We start from the raw sequence: 18,896 nt of genomic DNA, 5'->3' as shown, positions 1-18,896 counted from the left end.
CTGCTCTAAAGGGGCTTGTTTTCAAAAGGAAGAAGACAATACCAAAAAAAAAAAAAAAAGTCACAATGGGAAAAGTTCATTATAAATTTAGATTTAGAGCAGTATAAGAATTTGTTGTTCAGACATTTCAGTTATGTTTGACTCTTTGTGACCCCATTTGGGGTTTTCTTGGCAAAGATACTGGAGTGGTTGGCCATTTCTTTCTGTATAAAGTTATTCTGTATAAAAGCATCATTGGGTGAGGAGCTCATTCCATAGGTCCAGCATTAGAAATAGGCAATTGGCCAAACAGGGCAACCAAAAAGATTTGCTGACCTGAAGATGGAAGTAGGTTATGTAAAGGGAACATCTTCTCTCAGGAGACACCATAAACACACACACACACACACACACACACACACACACACCCCTTCACCTCTACACACACACCCTCTATCATTCCTCCAGCCTATGCTAATTTTACTCCAAAGTAGACTCTATTTGTAGAGGAAAGTTTCCATCATGTTGGGGATGGTGGGAAGATAAATGCAAATTCTCATGAGAAAGGCAGGATGCAAGAAGCTTCAAAGGGGCACCAGAAGAGAGAGAGAGAAAAAAAAAACCCACCAATGATAGATCCAGAAAGCTGCAGCCTCTCCCCACTATCAACTTTAGCTAATTCCCATCAATGATAAGCTTTCTCCCTTGCAGACATCTTCCTAGTTAGTGTTTCTACCCTTAAAAACCTTGGTTGCAAAATTTTAATGCTCTGAAGCTCTGTTGCAAAGACACATCACCTTTGAGACCCGGAGATACAGGATTGGGTGTCTGAAATGATGGGCAAGAGTTCTTCAGAGAGTGTTGAGAGAGGGGACTCCCAAATCTGTTTTCTCTTTCTACCTATCTACCTTCAAAATACTTCTATACTTGAACTGTTCCCTACAATGCCTAAGATATGAGAATGACCAGATAACTTACAATCCATGTATCTCCTCCACTTGTAGGAAGAGCCAAACTAACCAGTAGAAGAGAAAAAAAATTTCTGCTACCCCTTGGATACTACTTACTCTCAACAGCATAATCCTCTACCTAGAAGATATGGTATTCACTCCCATTGTACAGATGAAGAAAATGAATGGTATTAGAGCTAATTAAGAGAATGTGTGAGACAGAGGGGAGCTGCTCAAACTAGGCCTCTTGGAGGTACTGCACAGATTCGCAATATGTTCAGAAACTTGCTTTTATCCATTCATCCAAAGACTTTAGAGATCTAATGCCCACTAACCAAACAAAACACACAAAAAACAGACTGAAAAAACAAGATGTCAGTTTATTCATGTAATAACCAAATTATAATAGACCCTCCAAGATGATAAGCAAACTCAAGGCAACAAATCCACATATTCTCATGTCAGGAAAAAAACTTATGCACAATCCCAGAATATCAGAGTTCAAAGGGAATTTACAACATTGGAGTTAGAACATTAGGGACAATACATCATCTCACTCCAAATGCTTCATTGGACCCAAGAAGAAATTGAAGCTTAGAGAGAGACTGTGACATGCTAAAAGTCCCACAACAATTTAGCAAGAAAAGGGGACTGAATGCAGGTTGTAAGATTCCTAGTCCAAGGTCTTTCTACCATACCACACTGCCTCCTGCCCACACACTCTACTCCACTAAGTAGTCCACTTGGTGAGCACTGGATCATGAGTCAAAGATGTCATCAAATCACAAAAACCACAGTAAAGAGTAGTGCTTTGCATACAGTAAGTGCTGAAGAGATGATTGTTGAGTTGAAATGCACTGTATTAGTTTCAGAGGAAATCAAATATAACTCATAGCTAATCAAAAGATACCCTCCCTTGCTTGAATGGTCTTTTAAAACTTTAAGTAATATTTTATTTTTCCCCAATTTTATATAAGGACAATTTTTAACATTCATTCTCTTAAAAAATTTGAATTCCAGATTTCCTTCCTGGCTCTCTCATCTCCTCCCTCTCTGACAAGCAATTTGGTAAAGGTTAGACATTTGCAATCATATAAAATATATTTCTACATCAGTCACATTTTGAAAGAACTCATAAACCAAAGGAGAAATACACATGATAAAAAGAAATTAAGCAAAAACTACTTTCAGATTTTAAAGAAGGGAAAGGGACCCATATGTGCAAAAATGTTTGTGGTAGCCCTCTTTGTAGTGGCCAGAAACTGGAAACTGAGTGGATGCCCATCAGTTAGAGAATGGCTGAATAAATTGTGGTACATGAATATTATGGAATATTATTGTCCTGTAAGAAATGATCAGCAGGATGATTTCAGAAAGGCCTGGAGAGACTTACATGAACTGATGCTGAGTGAAATGAGCAGGACCAGGAGATCATTATATACTTCAACAACAATACTATATGATGATCAATTCTGATGGACGTGGCCATCTCCAGCTATGAGATGAACCAAATCAGTTCCAATAGAGCACTAATGAATTGAACCAGATACACCCAGTGAAAGAACTCTGGGAGATGACTATGAACCATTACATAGAATTCCCAATTCCTATATTTTTGTCCACCTGCATTTTTGATTTCCTTCACAGGCTATTAGTACACTGTTTCAAAGTCCAATTCTTTTTGTACAGCAAAATAACTGTTAGGACATGTATACTTATATTATATTTCATTTATACTTTAACATATCTAACATGTATTGATCAACCTGCCATCTAGGGGAGGGGGTAGAGGGAAGGAGGGGAAAAATTGGAACAAAAAGTTTGGCAATTGTCAATGCTGTAAAATTACCCATGCAAATAACTTGTAAATAAAAAGCTATAATAAAAAAATAATAATAAATGGGTTGAATTCAAAAAAATACTTTCAGACTACATCAGTTCATTCTCTGGATTAGAAGAGCTTTTTCATTAATTCCACGAAATTGTATTGGGTCATTATCACTGAGAATAGCTGTTATTCACAGTTGATCTTGATACAATATTGCTATTACTTTGTACCATAGTTTCCTGGTTTTGCTTACTTCATTTTGTATCAGTTCATGTAAGCCTCTCCAGGTTTTTTCTGAAATTAGTCTGCTGATCATATCTTACAGGAACACAGTATTTTATTACTATTATATAACACATCTTATTCAGCTATTTCCCAATTGATGGACATCAATTCAATTTCTAATTCTGTATCACTAGAAAAAGACTGATTGAAATGTGTTTGTACAGATAAATCCTTTTCCCCCTCTTTTGAATCTGGAATAGAGGCTTAGTTGTAGTACTGCTGGATCAAAGGCTATGTACACTTTGATAACCCTTTGGGTAGAATTCCAAATTGCTTTTCAGAATGGTAGGATGTTTTCTTATAAATTGGGCCCAGTTCTTTATATATTTGAGAAATATGACCTTTATCAGAAACACATGCTATAAAAATTGAGTGACTCTGATAGATAATGTGAGCTATGTTAATATATCCAAACATACAACAGCCAACTAAACAAAAAAACCTCTGGTTATCAGTCAAGGCACCCTCAGTCCAAAGAGTGCTGGGAAATAGTCATCAACGCTTAATTTGATACAATTTGGGAAGCACCCACAAGGAAGTAAACCAGTGGCAAAATTTCAAACATATCCATGAATCTAAAGATTGGTTAAATTTTAGTAAATAGAGATATGAAAGAGAATATTCTGGGCAGAATATCATGAGATAAAGAGTTGGAAAGGATTAAAGATCACCAAGTCAGACTCTCATTTTGTGGAAAAGGAAGCTGAACCTTATGGAGGTAAAATGATTCAACATTCAGTTACAAAAAGTAAAGCTGGGACCTGAATGGTGGTTTTTTATTCCAATCCAATGTTTCTGATACAATAGCATGCATAAATAAATTCTGATATATGAAACCAGTCAGAGCAACTTTGAGAAACTGTGAATGATGCGTTTAGAGGAAAAAGATAGTATTTAAGGGGAATCTATTTGAGAAGAAAGTGGGTAGAAAAGAATGGGACATGTCTGTTGGGGGCTTGATTGCTGGGTTAAGAATCTTGGGCAGTATCCTATAGGCAATAGGAAGTGCAGGACATTTTTTAAAGTAGTCAGTAATGTTATCACAGTGTTACTTTAGGGAGATGAATCTTGTAGTCTGTATTAATGGGACTATTGGGACAGGGAGGCTGGGAAAGAGTTGTAGTGTTCTTCTTGTCTAAAATATGATTGTTCTCTGGGAGCAGATTTCTTGCAGGGCTTCTGGAAGCAGTTTTAGGTTCAGTTCAATGTAATAATCACCTCAAATGCAGCCAGCTGTTAAAAATTCAAATCCTTTACTGTCTCTTCCAAAATAGCCCGGTAAGCTTTCCTTGGTTCCGAGAGCTTTTGTTGCTTGTCCTTTGCCTCTGCCAGCTTTAGCCTCCAGCTCTCTCTGAATCTCCAGTTCTGCTCGACTGCAGCCTCTTGCTTCTCAATCTCCTCAACTGACTCCTTGCTGAGGCTCCAAGAGCTTCTTATATATGATCTCTTCAAGGTGTGAACTCAAAGGTTCACACCTCCGAGAGTGGAATTGTGGGAGCTGTGACTTGTGAATCTCCCGACTGAATCTTGACTTGTGAATCTTGAATGCTGTGTGAACTAATGTGTGAACTCTTAAAGGTGTGAAAGATGTGAACTCTGAACTAGAGAACTGCTAAGCATGATGCTAAAATTAGACAATTGATATCACTTTGTAAGAATCCTAACAAAGAGCAAAGCAACAATTCAAATGAGAAGTGAGGCCCTACACAATCAGAGTTTTCAGGATGGGTTAAAAAAAATTAAAGAGATTTGAGAGTTTGAAGAAGAAATCAGTTACTGACTGATGAGGAGTGCCTTGGAGGAGGATGTTGTCAACTACAGAAAGAGGCAAAAGTTGGGAAAGGATTCAGCTTTGGGAAAATGAAGATGACTTCAGGCTAGGATGTGTATAGTTGGGACATAAGATCCTGCTAGCCAAAAGTAGCCACACATCTAGGACTGGAAGGGAACCAACAGCTTGATCTGGAAAGTAAACTTATAATGATATGAATACAAGGTCTAACTATAACCTGGGAGTGAAAGAGATGACCAAATTTGAAAGTGAAGAGAAAGAATAGAAGAAAGGCCAGGAAAGGACCTTGGGAGTTCAGAGGCAGGAGAAACAGGATGAGCTTGCAGAAGAGACAGAAAAGAAATAGTCAGAAACAGAAGGAGAACAGGGTGGCAGAAAACAAGATGTCCTACAAATAGCTGTTCACTGCTACAATCTCAGCCTGGATGAGACTAGAAGCCATCTAGTCTGACTTGTACTTGAGCATGAATCCTCTGTACAATATCCCTGCAGAGAAGTTGGCCAATCTTTGATTGATGACTTCAGTGACACTTCCCCACCACCCTGGTCCCACTGTGTGCAATACAGTCCATTACACCATGGGACACCCTCAGCAATTTGGAGGCTTTTTACCCTATTATTCAGGTGAAATCATTCTCTCTACAATTTCTATCCATCAGCAGAAGAGGATTTACTCAAAGCGATTCAGGAAGGGTCAGAGAAGCACATTAGGGAAAAGAAAGTCTTTAGAAGGAAAGGATAGTCAAGAGTGGTAAAAAGCTACAAATATGAATGAGATCTGAGACAAGACAACTGGAGGTGTTGATTGGGAAATGCAATGGAGAGCAGTTTAGTGAGGGTGGTGAGGATAAGAGCCATGTTACAGGAGAGAAGAATCTGGAGAAAGAGTGGGTGGTTCAAGAGGTGAAAACATGACTGTTCCCCATTGCAGCCTTGACCTTGTGCAAATGTTTTCACCAAAAAGCTAGAAGCATATCGGAATGGCCTCTCTCTTCTTAGAATTTTAGTTTATGTGCGTGGCAAACCAACAGTATTACCATTTCTGAACACTTAGCCAGCAGAAGTATCTGTTCCCCTTTGACATTTATATGTATATGTATGTGTGTGTACACATACACACACACACACACACACACACACACACTGTGAAAGTTGTCATTGTTTATTTGTGCAGATGTAATTGGCTTTCACAAACCTCAGATTCCACTTCTAGAAAAATCAAATACCTCTTTTTGTTGTTGTCATTGTTGGACTACCATAATCCTGTAAATTCATCCTTAAATATTTGTTCTCTTAACACTGACAGAAAAGCACCAGGCAAGAGTGCTTTTTTTTTGAGCTGCCAAAGTTGGTTGTGTGTTTGCTGATTATTTATGACCTGAAATAATACATTTTTTTCTTCTGAGAAGACATTTTGTTACATAGTGATGACTTTTTTTATACAAGCAGAATAAATTATGATATTTCTATTGGAAAAAAAAATTTATGGAGCCATAGTCAAGCTTACCCAGGATCTGGCAACTTCTACAATAAAGGATCAGAGGGCCTGGAATACCTTATTTGGGAATTCAAAGGACCTGGGATTACAACCAAGAATCAACTACTCAGCAAAACTGAGCATCATCATTCAGGGGAAGAGATGGATTTTCAATAAAAGGACTTTCAAATATTTCTATTGAAAAGGTAAAAAGTATGCAGAAAATCTGATATTCAAACACAGGTCTCAGGAGAAGCATAGATATGTAAACAGGAAAGAAAGTCCCCACACACATTATTAAAAGGTTAAACTTTTTACATCCTTAGATGTGAAAATGATAGTTGTAATTCTTGAGAATTGTATCTCTTATTGCGGCAGTTAGAGGGAGCATACAAAGACAAAGAGTGTGGGTATAAAATGACTCTGATGTGATAATATTAAAGAAAAAACGTTAAGGATTGGAAATGGATTATACTAGGAGAAGAAACAGGGGAGATAAAATGGTATAAATTAGATGACATGAAAAGGCGCAAAAGACTTATTACAATAGAGGGAGAAAAGGCAGAGGGATGAGCATTATCTAAAACTTACTCTCATCAGTTTGAGCTCAAAGAGGGAATAAACATTCAGTCAGCTGGGCATAGAAATTCATGTTACAGGGCAGCTACTTGACACAGTGACCAGAACACCAGCCCTGAAGTCAGGAGGATCTGAATTCAAATCTGCTCTCAGACACTTAACATTTCCTGGCTGTATGACCCTGGGTAAGTTAACCTAATTGCCTCGGCAAAAGAAAAAAAAAAGAAAAAAAATCTATGTTACCCCACAAGGAAGTAGAAGAAAAAAAGGGAAAGAAAAGGGAGGGGCTAGTTGGAAAGGAAGGCAGAAGGAAGGAGAAAGGGGTAAGAGAAGAAAGGAAAAGAGTGATAGAAGGGAGCGCAAGTTGAAATACAAAATAAACACCTTTTAATTACATTATATTAAAAAGTTTTGGCACAAACAAAACCAATGCACCCAAGATTATAAAGGAAGCAGAAAGTTGGAGGAAAATTTTTACAGTCAGTATTTCTGATAAAGGATCATTTCTAAAATATATAAAAATCTGAGGAAAATTTTTACAGTCAGTATTTCTGATAAAGGATCATTTCTAAAATATATAAAAATCTGAGTAAAATTTATAAGACTATAAGACTTAGGATTTGGGGATGAGAATGTAAACTGGAAAGCAATATGGCAGAAACTGGGCATAAACTAATATGCTAGACCATTTATCAAAATAAGGCTAAAATGGATGCCCCCAGCATTCTCCCATTTTACTGGTGATTATGGCCAAGACAAAGAAAGTGACTTCTCTTTACACAATTTCCTTTTTTGTATACTAAGTTAGATTCTGGTTTGAGGTTGGGGAGAGGCAGGAAACAGTATTCTTATAAGAATTTGGGGGAGTTATGAATATTTGACTAAATCTTAAATTAACTGAGAAGAGGAAGAACTCTTTAAATCATCCATTTTATCCACATTAAGTTAGCAGATTGAAGCCTAGAGAGAAGTGGTGTGGGCAAGATCACAAAGACACTAAGTACTAGAACAACAATCTGAATCACTCTCCTGTGACACACAGCCCCCCATTTGTTGGAACCCTCTCTTTCACAGCTTGGAGATTCCTCTCAGGGCATCCAATGCACACCTCAACAGGACTCTTTCTACACTACCCTATGAAATGATCACTTCACCACCCCTTAAATGAGTATATTGTGAAAATTTAGGTAACCAGCTGTAAGTCCTTTGGAAGGCCAGAGAAACATGAGGCTCAGTTGGTCATAGTGATAACTTGATAGTAATCTCTTTGCTAATATTTTATTTTAAATTTTTGCATCAATATTCATTTGGGAAATTGGTCTGTAATTTTCCTTTTCTGTTTTGGCTCTTCCCTATTTAGATATCAGCACCATATTTGTGTCATGGAAAACATTTCTCTATCACTTTCTTAAAAATAGGTGTTAACAAAATAATAAGTCCTGATTTGTAGCATTTCTGAGATATAGATGTTCACAATAAAAATTTAACAATCAGCTCAGGAGCCAGTCTAAACTGATGCTAGCATGCCCCACTATTTACATTTCTTGATAGTTACCATATTAGAAATTTGAATGTTTTAGTGTTATCATGAAAATAGTTTTGACCACACAGACCACCCTCCAAAGGAATATGGAGATGCAGGGGTCCTCAAATCCCCACTTTGAGAACTGCTATCCTAGAGATATAATTATCTTCATTTTTACAGTTAAAGAAACTGGGGCTCAAGATGGTGAGCATCCTGTTGTTCTTCAGCTCAAAGTCTCCCTACTGAGTCAAGTTCCTAATTCTTAGTCTGCCATCCATAGCCATTCCCAATCTGGTACCACATTTCCTTTCCAACTCTGCCTCCTGCTTTTTTGCCCAGTCTATACTTGTTTCAGGCGAACTTGAATGGCTAGAACATATCCCAAGTTTTCCCATTTCTATACCTGTGCTTTTGTTATTTTTTATTACTAGAATGTGCTTCTATCTGTTTTCCCCAAATTCTTGCCTGTTTTTTTAAAATCCCAATTCAAATGTTACTCCTTCTGGAATCCCTGATCACTCAGAGAATAAAGATTTCTCAGACCCCTAAATCTAACCAGGAAAACTACTTGGGCTCTTATTAGGTAATGTTGTATGTTGTAATAAATGATGTGAACTCCTTAAGATTAAGGGCTTTGTTCTTCTATTGGGGAACTGAAGCCAACATTCATATGCATTGTAGCTGGCATCTGAGATCCTTTTTGTGGGGTGGGACAGAGAGAGAAATCTGCATTCAGCACAGTACCTGGCTTACAGTAAGGGCTTGTTAATTGAGATGTGTTATGGGCCAGATCTCTGAACTTGAAACAAGGATGCTTACAAGGTACCAAGTGGAATTGATGATACAATAGTTATCTAGTTTAGCATGGTTCAGTATGATTGATTTAATCTTATAACAAATAATGGTTTTCTAGAGATATAATAATTGGTTTATACTCAGTGTGGAGCATATAAGCAGGGACTGAGAGCCACAGAGGGCATACGAGAAGCTCTCGGAGCCAAGGACAGAAATTCATTTCACCTTCAGTCAGGCTCCTGATGGCTGGCCTGGCCTCCTGCGCTTCCCCTGCTAAGACCAAGGCCAAACTGAAAGGCTCTCCAGAAAGCTGTCCAGCATCAGGCAAGGAGACAATAAAGACTTTTGGACTTTAACACTTGGCTGTCCTTGTGGTGATTACTGAGTTGAAATGAAGGCTGCTCTCAGAGACCCCAAGAAAACCGAACCAAAGAACATTACAGAGATGGAGCAGGACAAGTGTGGATGAGATGGACACAGAAAGGTCTTGGTTAAGGGCAAGAGTCTAAAACTTTGCAACACACTTTTAAGATTAATAAACATCTTCTCCATCACATTCATAAGGCTAGACAATCAATAAAACAATAAATCATTCCCCAATTTGCCAATTTCTGAGATATAAATATGGTTACATCAAAAAACATACCAACCAGGTAGGATACTCACTGGTGAAGGTGCCAGACAGGGAACCACCTTAAACCTCTGAAAGCCAATAGACAAATTATGAGAGCCATTTTGGAGAGTAGTTTGGAACTATGCTCAAAAAGTTATCAAACTGTGCATACCCTTTGATCCAGCAGTGTTACTACTGGGATTATATCCCAAAGAGATTATAAAGAAGGGAAAGGGACCTGTATGTGCACGAATGTTTGTGGCAGCCCTTTTTGTAGTGGCTAGAAACTGGAAACTGAGTGGATGCCCATCAGTTGGAGAATGGCTGAATAAATTGTGGTATATGAAAATTATGGAATATTACTCTTCTGTAAGAAATGACCAATAGGATGATTTCAGAAAGGCCTGGAGAGACTTACATGAACTGATGCTGAGTGAAATGAGCAGGACCAGGAGATCATTATATACTTCAACAACAATACTATATGATGACCAGCTCTGATGGACCAGGCCATCCTCAGCAACGAGATCAACTAAATCATTTCCAAAGGAGCAGTAATGAACTGAACCAGCTATGCCCAGAAAAAGAACTCTGGGAGATGACTAAAAACCATTACATTGAATTCCCAATCCCTATATTTATGCACACCTGCATTTTTGATTTCCTTCACAAGCTAATTGTACAATATTTCAGAGTCTGATTCTTTTTCTACAGCAAAATAACGTTTTGGTCATGTATACTTATTGTGTATCTAATTTATATTTTAATATATTTAACATCTACTGGTCATCCTGCCATCTGGGGGAGGGGGTGGGGGGTAAGAGGTGAAAAATTGGAACAAGAGGTTTGGCAATTGTTAACGCTGTAAAGTTACCCATGCATATAACCTGTAAATAAAAGGCTATTAAAAAAAAAGAGAGAAAATTCCAGAAAAAAAAAAAGACAAATTATGAGAGTGAGCATTTACATTTCAAATTGGCAAAGACTATGAATCAAGGGTTGATTTATTTTGATTGTTTTTTTTAATTGTCTAGACTTAAGAAAGTGATATAGAAAATGTAGATAGAGCACTAGCCCTGAAGTCAGGAGGACCTGAGTTCAAATCTGGCCTCAGATACTTTATACATCCTAGCTGTGTGACCCTGGGCAAGTCACTTAACCCCAATTGCCTCAGGGAAAAAAAATGTTCATAATGTCCTGTGTACATTTTTGTCAGAGAACTAATTGTTAAATATTGACCAACACATCCCTACAAGCCCTCAAGTACTAATTTAGAGACAACTCTAGAGTCAAGAATATCCAAGTTGAAATCCAGCATCACTGGATTTGAAAGTCAGAAACTTGCTATGTGACTTTAGGCATATCATTAACTGTCTACCTCAGTTACCTCCACTATGGGGACTAAATGAGGACTAGCACCTGCTTCCCATTGTTGTTGTAAGGATCAAATGAAATAACTGCAAAATGCACATCACAAATCATAAAGTGCTATCTAAATGTGAGCTATTCTTATTATTAACCAGAAGACACCAAGCCTGTGAGGCCCAATATGACATAAAATCATAAGACTTCGAATTTATACAATTCTCTAGCCACCTAATCCAACTTGATTATTTTCAGAGTGGGAAACTGAGGCTTAGAATATGTGATTTTTTTTTTAAAGTCAGAGATAGTAAGAACCAGATTCATGCTCTCTGACTCAAAATCTAGAGCTCTGTTCACCCCTCGTCAATTGTAGGTCACTGATCCTTGGAGGCAAGCACCCTGCACAAAGCAAGTTCCCACCACACCTATTGATTCTCTGGTCCATGGAGAAAACCTCCTTCCTTGGCCCTGAACTGCCTGGAATTGCTTTGGCCAATCCTCCTCTGACTGGGGTCAGACTCTCTGTGCCTTTATCAAGAGCTCCTCTTCTTAAGGGAAACTCATCTCAAAACATATATGGGTTGACTGAATCTACGTCTTTGCTGGTATTTAAACCATTTCAATCATAGCCAACTCTTCAGCATCCCTTATTGAAATTTTGTTATCAAAGATACTGGAGTCGTTTTCTATTTCCCTCTTCAGTTCATTTTACAGATGAAGAAACTGAGGCAAACAGGGTTAAAGGACTTGCCCAGAGTCACACTACTAATAAATGCCAGAGGCCAGATTTGGTCTTCCTAATTCCAGCCTGGCTCTCCGTCTACTGCGCCATTTTATACTTGGTTGAAGGCCTTAGTACCTCTGTGTCTCTGTTAACCTGACCCCTTAACTTCTATAATCATATCAGTTGGTTGAAAGTCAATTGATCAGGGGTGTCCTTATCAAATCAATAAGGAAAAAAATCCTACATATGTAACTGGCTTTGCAGGCTCCCTGACCTGACAGAATTGCTATGGAGATGAGACACCTAGAAGACTATCCTTGATCACTTGCTGACTTGAACTTGGATCTTTGTTTCTATGTTTTTGGAACCTCCCATGAGAGAGAAGCTGGAAGAGATAATTCATTCTCCATCTGGGAATCTCATGGGCAGCTATGGCAAACTGCAGGTGCTTGGTCCCTTGCCCCTTCCTCGGTGAACTGTTAGAAAAGATCTGAATTCCACATCTAACACTTACTTGCTAATGATTCTGAGCCTCAGTTTCCTCATCTGGAAACTACTATTGAATATAGTTCACCAGATTGTTGTGAGAATCAAATAGGAATGTAATATGTGCAAATCCTTGGCATTTTGCATTATTGCAGTGTGAGCAATTATTTCCTCTTTTTGCACAGAAAAAAATGAATTCCAGAAAAAATGTTTCTTAAGGTCACAGAACTACTAAGTGATAAAAATGGATCTTGAGTGCAGGCCTCCTATCTTCTCATTTGTATTAAGAGGCACTGAGACCATTATATTTTCTTTTTAGCAGACTTGTCTAATAGAATTAGCCCTAGGGTTAAGCTACCATCTTACTCATTTCTCCTTCTGCTCATTCAATAGAAACTTTCCCAAACACAGTTATCCCCAGATCATTTGCCTTCCTATCATTCCAAAAAAACAGGAATTGTAGAGATCTTCAGATGCAGGCCCCTCATCTATGAACTCACTGATCCAGGATCTTTTGTAAGCTTTTTCCTTTCCCTGACACAGAGAAAGTCAGTAACATCAATTAATAAAATAAAATTTTCTCAGCTGTTCCTTGTCCTTTGTTCCCAGAACATGAAGCAGAAGAGTAACCCAAGACCCATAGAGACAGCGTTTTACCTTCTCCTGGCCTTAGCCAGCCTTAAACTCTGGTAATTACTGAGCAGGGAGAGGAGGGTGTGGGCACATCAACTATTACCAGCAGTTTAATGCCAGTTCCAGTTCCAGCTCCAACCTCTGCCCCAGTTCCAATCATCCACATGTATTTCTCTGATCCCAACAGGCATATGGTTGGCTCTGTGACATGGGTCAGTGTCATGTTTCCTGTGGGTACAAAAAAAGCCCAATGAGTTAGAGGGTATGGCAGATGTTTATACAAAAATCAGGAAAAATTATTAGTTCATGAGAAGGAAACCACCTATTTCCATTGAGCACATTCTGAGAAACCGCAGGCTGGACTGCCTCAGGGAAAATCCAAGAGAAGAGGGGAGAGCCAGATTTGAAGGCAGAAGCCCTGAGTTTGAATCCTGGCTCTGTTATCACCATGACATGGATTTAGAGCTGGTAAAGAAATACCTCTGACATCACTGAGTTTAATTGCTTCATTTTGGTTTGGCAAGATGGGAACAGGGAGTCAGGTGCAGCAGATCTGTCTTCTCTTTAGTTGGCAAATTCCCCAAGGATGCAAGATCCAGATCAAGGCTGAGCTGTTCCCAAAATGCTACAAACATTTCTTGCTTTCTGTTCCAGAGCTAATCTATCTCACCCCTTCCAGGGATTTCCACATAATTATATAACCAAGGGGAAGTCTGCTAAATAGCTGGCATTTCCATCGTGCCTTAGGTTTTCAAAGTGTTTTACATATTATCCCATTTGTTTCTCATAATAAACTTGGGAAGCAGATGCTGTTATTACCCCATATTTTACAGCTGAGAAAATTGAGGCTGAGATGATAATAATTTCAATAAGATCTCACAACTAGTAAGGATTTAAACTCAGTATTCCTGATTCCGAGTCCAGGATTCTATTCACAGAGATATCTGTCATCTACTTTACATTTTTCTATCATCTATTTGTCTGTCCATGTATCTATCCATCCACCCCCCCCCCACTCTCTCTCTCTCCCATTTTACTGATATATTAAATAGAGTTCTCAGACCTCTGCAGGGCTGCCTCCACCCAACTCTTTCCTGTGGTGCCAGGAAGCTGCAGCAAAAGCAGGGCCACACTCTGGTAAACCATCTTGGCAGAGAGGCTAAATCAGGTTAAGGGTAACTGAGAAGCCCCAAACCCATCAGTGAGTTAGGGGGATGTCTACCCCAGCAGGAAAAGACTTTCCCTGATGTCCCTGTAGGATGAGCAGATGAGAATGATTTGCTCCATTGGCCATGAAGATGGCTGAAGCAGGGGCTGTGGAGAGCTGAGAGCTTGGTTAGACATTGTAGACACCAAGGTCACGCACTACACCCTGGGCCATCAGCAGCCATCTTGACTCACGTCCTGCCACTGAGCTTCAGTGCTTGGGAAGAGTGAGTGAGGCTGAGGACTTTGTGCAACTCTGCCTCACTTAAATCCCATTCACGCATAAGTATAGCTATCAATCCTGATGTCCTTGTTCTCTTGGAAAAGAGACCAACAACAGGTATCATAGAATGGGTTGGAACAGAAAGTGGGGGAAGGGCTTGAACAGAACACTCCAAAGAAAGAGGAAGTGATCCACACAGGTAATGGAAATAGGACAGTCAATGATTTTCTGATGGCAGGAAACTGAAAGGGACTTGTTGCTTAGATACTAGAAAGGGAATCACTAAATCAGTGTCTTCTCTCTTGGTTCAGACATTCAAGGATGGCTCTGAGGAGACCTATTACATCCAAACCAAATGCAGTCTTTCTATATTATACCTGCCTATCTTTTGTCATTTATTTCCCTGTCTCCCCATCTATCCATCTATTTTTATGTATCTATCTAGCTGCCTGTCTTCTATTTATCATCTATCTCTTTATCTATCCATTCATCCATCTAGCTATCATCTACCTTCCAATCTTCTATCATCTATTTGTTTGTCCATGTATCTATCCATCCACCTCTCTTTCCCTTCCTTCCTCCCTCTCTCTATCTCTGTCTCCCTCTGTCTCTCTCTGTGTATCTGTCTCTGTGCATCTCTCTCTGTGTGTCTCTCTTTCAATGTCTCTCTCTGACTCTAACTCTTTGTCTGTCTCTCTCTCTTCCTCTCTGTCTGTCTTTCTCTCTCTTTTTTTATGATCTATTTATCTGCAATATTAATTCTGGTCCCCATCTCCAGTGCTCTACCAGTCCCAGCCTTATTGCTGGCAGCAATTACAAGTCTGGACCACCACACCCAACTTAGAATTTTCTCCTTTAAATTCCTCCCACTTCTGAAGTGTTTCTTTCCAAAAAAGCAAAAGCTTCCCATTCTGTAGTTCTTCAAGGCTTACAAGGTGTTTTCATCAAAAGGTAGGCAGTTCCAAGGGATTATTTCCCCCCTTTAACAAATGGAGAAAGAAGGTGCAGAAAAGTGATGGGTCATCTTAGATTACACAGGTAATAAATAGCATGATGGGTTTAGACAGAGTTCTTTCCACGCTATTATACTGATTCTTTATTTGCATGACTCTGGTTAACTTACTTCCTCTTTGGGGCCTCAGTTTCTACCTCTGAGAAATTGGACAACTTTTACACATATATCACTTACCTCATAGCATTCATCGTGCTAAAGTTTAAATGAGGCACAGGGCAAAAATTTAGATCAGGAGATCCAGGTTCTAACCCTAGCTCTGGTATTTATTTTCTTTTTTTTTTGTTCCCATAATCATTGAATATATATATTATAGCTTTTTATTTACAAGTTATATGCATGGGTAATTTTACAGCATTGACAATTGCCAAACTTTTTATTCCAATTTTTTCCCTCCTCCCCATCCCCTCCCCCTGATGGCAGGTTGACCAATACATGTTAAATATATTAAAGTATAAATTAAATACAATATTAGTATACATATCCAAACAGTTATTTTGCTGTACAAAATAATCAGACTTTGGAATAGTGTACCATTAGCCTGTGAAGGAAATCAGAAATGCGGGCAGACAAGGGTAGAAGGATAGGGAATTCTATGTAGTGATTCATAGTCATCTCCCAGAGTTCTTTTGCTGGGTGTAGCTGGTCCTTAAGAGAATATGGAAGTGACAAGTAAAGCATCAAACCAACATCAGGTTTTGTCATAACTGAGTCACTGAGAAGGAAATCCAGCTTGACTTATAAATGAGGAGCTGTGCAATCTTCCCTGGAGGGTCCGAGAACTAAGGGTGGTCCACTTGGCCAGGGAAAGCTGCAGGTGAAGAAGGAGAGGCTGCAGGTTCAGATGAAACAGCTCAATGATGATATTTTGGTCCCCATCTAAACTGCAGGTGAGGACGTGGGAAAAGTGAATGATTAGGAATAAGTGGACTTTTCTGTCAACTTGTGACATCTTTCTTCTCCATCTGTGTAACCCTAATGCCAGAGCTTCTCTGACAGCCTTGATTATTAGATTGGAAGAGCCTTTCTAACCATGCCTTAGCTAGACCAGAGTGGAATCAACAAGTATCAGCATGAGATGGGCACTTTCTCCTCAGAGTGACCATCACCTCTGTGCCTCATCTTAGTTGTTTACAGTTGTTTCTGACTCTTTGTGACTCCTTTTGGGGTTCTCTGGACAGAGACACTGGCATGGTTGGCCATTTCCTTCTCCAGCTCATTTTACAGATGAGGAAACTGAGACAAACAGGGTGAACACAGTATACATAGTAGCTCTGACACAGCTAGGAAATGTCAGAGGCTGGATTTAAACTTGGGAAGATGAGTGTTTCTGGCTCCAACGCCGGCCCCCTATCTGTTGTGCTGCCTAGCTGCCCTGCCTCACCTCTACCAGATGAGTATTCCTCTGCTATGTCTAAACCACTGGACTTTGAATCATTGGAGAGCCTCTCTCACTAGGATTATCATTCTAAGCTATGCACCCTAAGATCCCAGAGCCTCTCTAGTTCTTATCACAGCATCTCTCTCCTGGGGTTTGTCTTTACCCTGATTCCAATAGGACTCAGCCTAAACTATTATGGCCACACCTTGTACAACTGCATTTGGATGTAAACTATCCTCTAGAGTCCAGGGGTCCTCAAACTTTTAAACTAGGGGTCTAGTTCATTGTCCCTCAGACTGTTGGAGGGTTGGACTATAGTAAAAACAAAACCTTTGTTTTGTGGGCCTTTAAATGAAGAAACTTCATAGCCCTGGGTGAGGGATAAACGTCCTCAGCTGCTGCATCTGGCCCGCGGCCATAGTTTGAGGACCCCTGCCTAGACTATCATCTTCCTCCTGTTCCTCAACAAATGAATTTGCTCTTGGATACAAGAATTCATAGTCACAGCTCTGGTTAAGGCATAAAATGTTGTAGCCAGAATATCAGATGTAACCACCTGGAGCGCTACTGGCCAGGCCAGCAGACCTGGAATTGCCAGGGAAGTGACTCCTCCTTCATGTGTGACTGCTGCAGGTTCTGGAGAATGCTGGGGCTTTCCTGGTCTCTTGTTGACTGCTTAAGTTATCCTCTGTGAGGCTTTGAGCTGAAGAAGGGTGGGGACTGAGGCATAATCCTCTCTTTTACCCATAGTATAGTGGGGCATAAGATTTAGCAAATTGGAAGCTTTCGGAGTATTTTTGCGCACCTGCTTGGGGGCAGTGTACATAACACAAACAGTGCAATAATTATCATTTCATGAAAAGAGAAACTTGACTTGGGATGCTGAAGACTTAATGGATCCCATTTACACCCAAGGGTCAGAGACTTGGGCTGTTGCTTGAGGGTCTAAATTGAGGTGTTTGAGAATCAGGAGAGAGCTTTGTGATCCTTTTTCTGCATTCAAAGGGGTAGGGGGAGAGAAGAAGAGGTACCTGAAAGGTGGAACTAAGATTGAGAGAGAAAATTTTATTAAAAGTCTTGGGTGGAACTAACAAGGGACAACATCTGAAAGGAGGGCAAGTCAGATCCATGATCTAGGAGGGAACTTGAACTCAGTGTCTTGGAACTTTACTTATAGGTTTCTGGAAATGTTTAATTTGATTAGTTATTTCATTTTTCTGTACATAAAAAAATCATGGCATCTCAAAGCTGGAAGGAATCTCAAAGACATCTAATACAATCCCTGATGGTCACTCAGCCTCTGCTTCAAGCCCCAACCTCCTTCACTAAGGGGGTGCTGTCTCACTAGCCTGAAGCCCCCATTCTACATTTTGGGCTGTTCTCATTGTTAGAAAGATTTTCCTTATATTACAACCATGTCTATTCCACTACAATTCCTCTCTCCCTCCTCATTACTCCTGGTTCTGCCCTCTGGGGCAAAAAAAACCAAATCTAATCCATCTTCTCTTTGACAAACTTTCTAGAATTGAAGATATCTATCAGCTAGATTGTGTAATGGCTGGATGGTTAGGCCTAGAGTCAGAAAGAGTTCAACTCTGGCCTTAGGTACATTTCACCCCATTTACCTCATCCTCATCTATAAAATGAGTTGGAGAAGGAAATGGGAAACCACTCCAAGACCTTTGCCAATGAAATCCCAAATGAGGTCATGAAGAGTTGGATATATCTGAAAAACAACAATGATAACATCAGTAAGTAATCTTCTTGAGGGAAGAAAGTAACTTTACTTTTGTCAGTGCCTTGTACACAGCAAATACTTAATATTTGTTCAGTTGAACCTATATTTTGAACTAAAATGCTTTTGAAAATTGTACCAGGCTTCTGAATGATATGGAAAATCTGCACTGTGGAGCAGAAATCAACCATCACAGACAGAAAACTTTTGGAGTCTATGCATTACTGTCTCATGCTTTTCCTGTGATAGATCCAATGGGATCTATTAATTTAAACATATATACATACAAAGAAACATATTCCTAAGCA

The sequence above is a fragment of the Sarcophilus harrisii genome, chromosome 1 (genome assembly GCF_902635505.1).
Source record: "Sarcophilus harrisii chromosome 1, mSarHar1.11, whole genome shotgun sequence".
Lineage (NCBI taxonomy): Eukaryota > Metazoa > Chordata > Mammalia > Dasyuromorphia > Dasyuridae > Sarcophilus > Sarcophilus harrisii.
This window is presented reverse-complemented; position numbering follows the sequence as displayed.